Source organism: Nyctibius grandis, chromosome Z (genome assembly GCF_013368605.1).
Source record: "Nyctibius grandis isolate bNycGra1 chromosome Z, bNycGra1.pri, whole genome shotgun sequence".
NCBI lineage: Eukaryota > Metazoa > Chordata > Aves > Nyctibiiformes > Nyctibiidae > Nyctibius > Nyctibius grandis.
In genome coordinates, this window is record NC_090695.1 from 22507612 (window position 1) to 22513611 (window position 6000).

Below are 6000 nucleotides of genomic sequence, written 5' to 3' on the forward strand. Positions count from 1 at the left end.
AACTACCTGACAAGGTAGGAACAGAAACTGTTTAGTCTGTTTTGCTTGTATGTGTGGATCTGGCATATCAGTATCGCTTAACTACTTGACTTCCTACTTCCTCTACACAGAAAACTGATTCTCACTCGAACAGGTTACAGCCCTGATGACCCTGGAGTATCAGGCCCCTCCTTATTTAAGGTTTTCTGTATCTGCTCCCTACTGGGAATTTTTTCCCGCTTCATTTTTCCCTTGTGGGCTCTCTTTCTGAAGACCTTTTTATTGTCTCTTCTGCCTTTTATGCATCAGACTTCAGATTTATTCTTTCCCATTTCACAGGGATTATTTGTTAGGTAAGTCTCATTCCTGGGTAACTGAGCTTTTGGTCTCCCACTTTATTGCACAACAGGTTTTTTTTTTCATCACGTACCTGAGAATGCTGTGTTCAACTTGTGCTTTCCTGACCAGAGGCATGTTTTCAGAGATAAAGTGTACTTTTGATGTGTTACTTCTCTTGCCTTGGATTAAATTCAGTTTTGGAATCTGTCCAGAAGATTCTGTTGCAGCATCGATGACACTACCTTGAAATTGGGGTTCTACTACACCAAACGTTACAACTGCACTATAAGATTGCCCCTGTCTAAAAGAGTTGTTATTATATGAAAAAATGAAGTAACCAAAGTAAGAGAAGTGCAGATTTCTATTTCAAGATCATAGTCTGGTCAACTGAAGGCAGCAGAAAAAACCTCAGACGTAATGATTGTCCGTTCCATGCCTTGCTTAGGCAATATGCTCCCTGTGGTCCTGCAGCATGGATGAATTCTTGGCTGAAGTGTATCAAATTTCATTAGAAATAGGTTATTTGCTATAGTGTCTGAATCTATCTTGGCCAGTATTATGTGATTCTGTGATTTCTCACAGTCTGTGTAATTGGAGCCATATGTTGTCGTGAACAAGGACACTATTTCAGTAAGCTTTCGCTATAGCATGTATTAGAAAAACAAAAAGATGAAACACCAGAAGAAACATCTTCCTCAAAATCTTCCTTTATTTAATTTTTGCTACACGGTTGGGTATACCTGATTTTAGGAAACTTTCACAAGTTACAGTATCAAATCATTTCTGCTTTTCTGCCATCAAGAATTATATTTCCCAGAGCCTCACCTGAATAAGTCAATTTAAAAAGTTTTTGAGTGCCTCAGAGGAGATCACTTGTTCTGCATGGTCTTACATAGAAAGTTAAAGAACTACTAGAACACTCTGTATAGTTTTCATGTAAAAATACAAATCTGCATCTGCCCTCCAAAAACTAACGTTGGAATATTTGTTCCAGCCAGAACAAGTATACTTTCTGAAATAAAACTTTCCTCATATCAAGGAAACTAGGAGTATTGTAGAGGATTGTTGTTTTGGGTCAAAGGCTTCCTCATGAATGGCTGATACTGCATCTAAATCAGCCTGGCATTAGTTACAGGTTTTGGTTCTTTCTTTGGAAAACTGTGAGTCTAAGAATCTATCCTGTAAGATGAAAAACAAAGACAAATCATGATTGTAATAACTGATCTAATTTAGGTAGCTCAATGTAAATAACTTCTGTCTTTATTCCTTTATTGCTCTTTAAGTTTGGACCTAGACTTCCTTATTCCTTGAATACTTTTTTTGCAAGAATTGGTCTACCTGTGACAGGACTGTATGAAATAATGCTGGCCCCAGGTGCCTCTGCACCATGGGAGAATCTCAGATCAAGCAAGTGCTCTATTTGTGGGTTTTTCAGGAGCTTTTTGGTGTTTTTTCACTCTTCCCAAGAGGATAAACCTGTACGTCTCTCAACTGCCTTCAACACGAGACAAAGAAACCAATTCTAACTTTGAAGGATTGGCTGGTGCCCAATCAAGGTCAAGTTCTGCCTTACAACTTGGACTTAAAAGTAAACATCCAAAAGAAAACCTTATGTCATGCTGTGGCAGGTGATTTTGGAAAAACTGGGTTTGTCTTTACTCGCTCCAGAGACTTATATCTTAAGTGGCATCTTCTATATTCCCATGCCATGTGAGAAACTTTAAGAGTATGTTCACATTTGTCAGGCATGAAGGAACCTAATGTGCTGTTCCACTAAAGCAGTGATGCATACTTACCACAGCAGAGGTCATTTAGGTAGTTCTTGCTTAGCCCATATAGCAGTGAAGAGTCTTCAGGAATTTATACTGTTGTATTTGGACTGACAGTTGCTAAATGCTTCTGTTTCACTAAGCAGAATGATCTCCAATGTACGGAAGTGTTAGTGCAACCAGCTGATAGAAGCGTTATGTATCTACAAGGCGGTTGCTTCTAGGCTTGGGAACCCACTGTTTTTGATTCATGTTCTTACTCATTCTCAACAAGTAAGCAATAAAAAACGTGATTTAATTTTCTGTGATATGACTCCATCTGATTCTTCTTACACTTAGGACGACTAAAGAAAACTACTGCTGACTGTTGGCAGGGCGAGGAAGCTTTTATAATGATGAGCTAAGAAAAACAGCCACTGGAAACTGATAAAAATCAATTTCATGTTACATTTCACATCATATTGCTGTCTTTGAGGTTTATTTTTGTTTAAGCTTTCTACAGCTCTCCATGCTATTCATTCAGTAGCCAGGGCTTTTGGTTAGCCAGGGGGGATGCACACAACGGTTCCTGTACAAACGTATGTTCCAATAATGAAAATATTTTTGATTTCTAGACGTGACACATTTTTGGAAGTGATGTCTAAAGATGGTATGAGTACTTAACTATGTGAATCTTAAGAGTTACTACATGCCCACCACCACTTACTGAGGTGAATCCCATCTCTCCAAGCAGACATTCGTCCTCAAAGAGGGTTACATAGTGATAGAAACCAAAACTGTGTTGCTGACCCCAGCTGTTCACCCAGTTGTTGGTGCTCAGTACCTGTCTGTTTCTTCCTCCTCCTCATGCACTCTCCTCTCATGAGCAGGACTGAGGAGAAGAGCACCTGGGACCCCACACCCCTGCCTGTCCCCTCAGAGCAGGGGGTGATGGATTCTCTCTTACACGTGGTGCCAGAAGACACTGGCTTCCAGCCATTGCCTTCCACTGATACTTGTGGTTCTGCTAGGGACAGACTCTGCCTGGGTCTGCACTGTAGTGGGGGGGCCCAGGGCTCTTGAAACTGTAGGGTCTCTGAGGAGATCCTGTCTCTGTGATGCTGTACAGCCTGCTGACTTCCATAACTCCTCTGCTTGGCAGCGCAGCTCTCCAACAGCAGCACACCTCCAGCAGGAAGGGTCCAGGAGAGGCCCTGGTCACTCCCTCTGACCCACCGAGCTCTGGCACGGCCTCTCCCTGGCACCAGCTAAAAGGGTGGGAGCGTCACCCTCCCGAACAGGGGCAGCTGCAACAACGGCTCCAGGCACCCTGTGTCAAGGGCTGCTGACCACGCACGCTCGCTAGAAGCTGCCAGAGCTTCCCTGGGCCCACAGCCCTGTGGCCCCCCTTGCCTGGCAGCAGCAGGTACCCTCAAGTTTCTCAGAGGGTTCCCAGGAGTCCCCCTCTTCTACTGCTTTCTAAGACCCTCATTTCAAGTACAGTATCACCCCCCTCCTTGCAATCCAGCCCCTCTTCTCTGTCGCACTCCCCATTTTCCAGCTCTCCGCCTTCTTGGTTTTCTTTTCCTGATACTGTCTGTAAGAACATGACTTGTGTTCCCATATTGCAATTTGAAATTTTGCGTTGCATCAAGGATGAGAATTAAGTACAGAAAAAGAAGCAGCTACTTGGCCTAAAGGAAGAGAAAACATGAAATAAGTGTTACAACTATATATTTTAGACTGCCTCAGGAATACTCTGTACAGGATTTTGTGCATTTCAAAAGTAGGTTTCAATTATCCCACTTAAGGGGGAAATCTGTTACGTAGCCATGGATAAATGTTACTGTGCTGTGAGAGATTCAGTTAACGTGTAGCTTGTAATGGCTGAGCGAGGACACTTTCAGGCACTCACATCTGTATGAATACCTGAGTAAAAGTTTTAAAGATGTCATAAGAAGGCGCAAGAGAACAAGTGTCATGTGACTGGGCTGGCAAGGGTCCCAGGATGGCCGAGAACAGTTCCCCACGAAAGGTCATACTGCTGACATGATACAGCTTTTCTGCATAGCTCGAACTTCTGAGCATCGGGAATTAAATTCCTGATTACTGTAGTCTGCACCACATATTTTTGCAGCTGCATAACACAACAGGGAATATGGCTCCGTGCTCCATACATTCCATGAGGCATGGCTGGACACTGCAAGTTGCTCAACTGTTTGTGTTTCAGTATTGTTCAAATTAATGAAAAAACTGTGATGGAACATTCACTCTTGTTTGCCAGGCAAAAATGTCTCATTTGCTAACTGTAATGAGAAATGACTGATGAGGTTGGAGCTGATGCGTGCAAGGGTTAGAAGCCATGCTGAAAAGCCTCCAAACAGCTAAAACCTCCAAACAATTTTTTTTTTCTGCTGCATTTTAATTAAAAAAGCTATGAAAATACACTTGGTAATTTGAATGACGCGACTGACTCTGAAGTGGCGTGTGGTGGTTTTTTAATTGTAGATTGTAATTATTCTATTACAGCATTAATCATGATGTGCTTATAAGACATCCCGAGACCCCAGAAGAATTTTCAGCATTAGTACTTACTGAACTTGATTCGTTTTGCAATAACATGTATTTTAGACCACTTTCAAATAAAAGTTATAAATAAAATGTTAATGTTTATTTGCACTGAGTTATATTCTGGTATGTTTTCAGACTTCGCACTTATAATTTTATTCGCAGTGGGAGCCTATATGCTGATGCCATGAAGGAGGCTGGGAACTAGAACTACTGGCAAAGGGTGACTGTGCCCAGACCTCCTCATCTTGTCGTACAGCAGGACATGCGTGATCAGATTTTTAAGTGTGCAAGTTACCATTATTCATATTTTTTTCTGTGTGTCAGATAAGAATTTGGTTGACTGATACTCAAAGCTGATATTATTTTCCAATTTAAGACAAAAGACGTATTCTTTAAAATTCAGCATGTGAGTGCAAATTAAAGCAGCCGCGTTAGCTGTGACAATGCCTGGGATTATTGTCCTTCAAAACAACATCCCCAAACTGTAACTCCCTACCATGGTGATTTTCCAGTTCCAGGTGATATTATCCAGCTGAAGATGATGCTCTACGAACACCAGTTTATCAAACCAATACATATGATGACTGTAATTCAAATATTACACAAAAAAGGGAAATTTCTTATTTAATGGGTAGACTGGAACTATGTGTGTGCTCTGGAGTTAAGCCCTAAATTGGAAAAGCCCATTTCCTCAGTTTCTCCACTATATGTGAAATTATTTGGCTTTAGAGGAGTGACACTTTCATGTCCTGAATGTATTTAAACTTCTTGCCCTGCTCCTACAAACTCTCGCTGGAAGGCAGAGGAAGTTCTTCCCAGTGACTTCCAGAATTTTCTATCAAACTCCTTTGAACTGTCTTGTTCAGATAGGTATTTTGGAGATTTAAAAACGTTTTCCCTTTATGTAGAGTTACATGCTATGACTCACAGCAGGGTGAACCTCACAGCACAGGAAAAAGATGCTTTTTTTTCCTACAGAAATAGCAGAGACTGACCTGAACAGTTCCAATGTCCTACCAGAAAAATAGCGAGTAGCAGATCTCTGAGCAGGCACTCAATTTAAAAAAACAAAGAAAAAAGCTGAATTTTCACGTTTTATTTTCCTTCTCCTACATCTATATATTTACACATACTGATTTTAAAGTGTGTAATAAAGCTGATAGTTTAATATAAACTTACAAAATTGATACGTAGAATTTTATGCAGTTTAAAAGAGGGTCTCCTAAAAAAACCCTTTTGAAGAAGTGCTTCTGTAGTCCAAGCAGCGTTGTCTGGAAAACAGACACTGGGTTTCATAAGTGACTGAAGAAATGCTGCCCTGAAATGCTAATTGGATGAAGAATATGTTCTCAGATCTATCTTT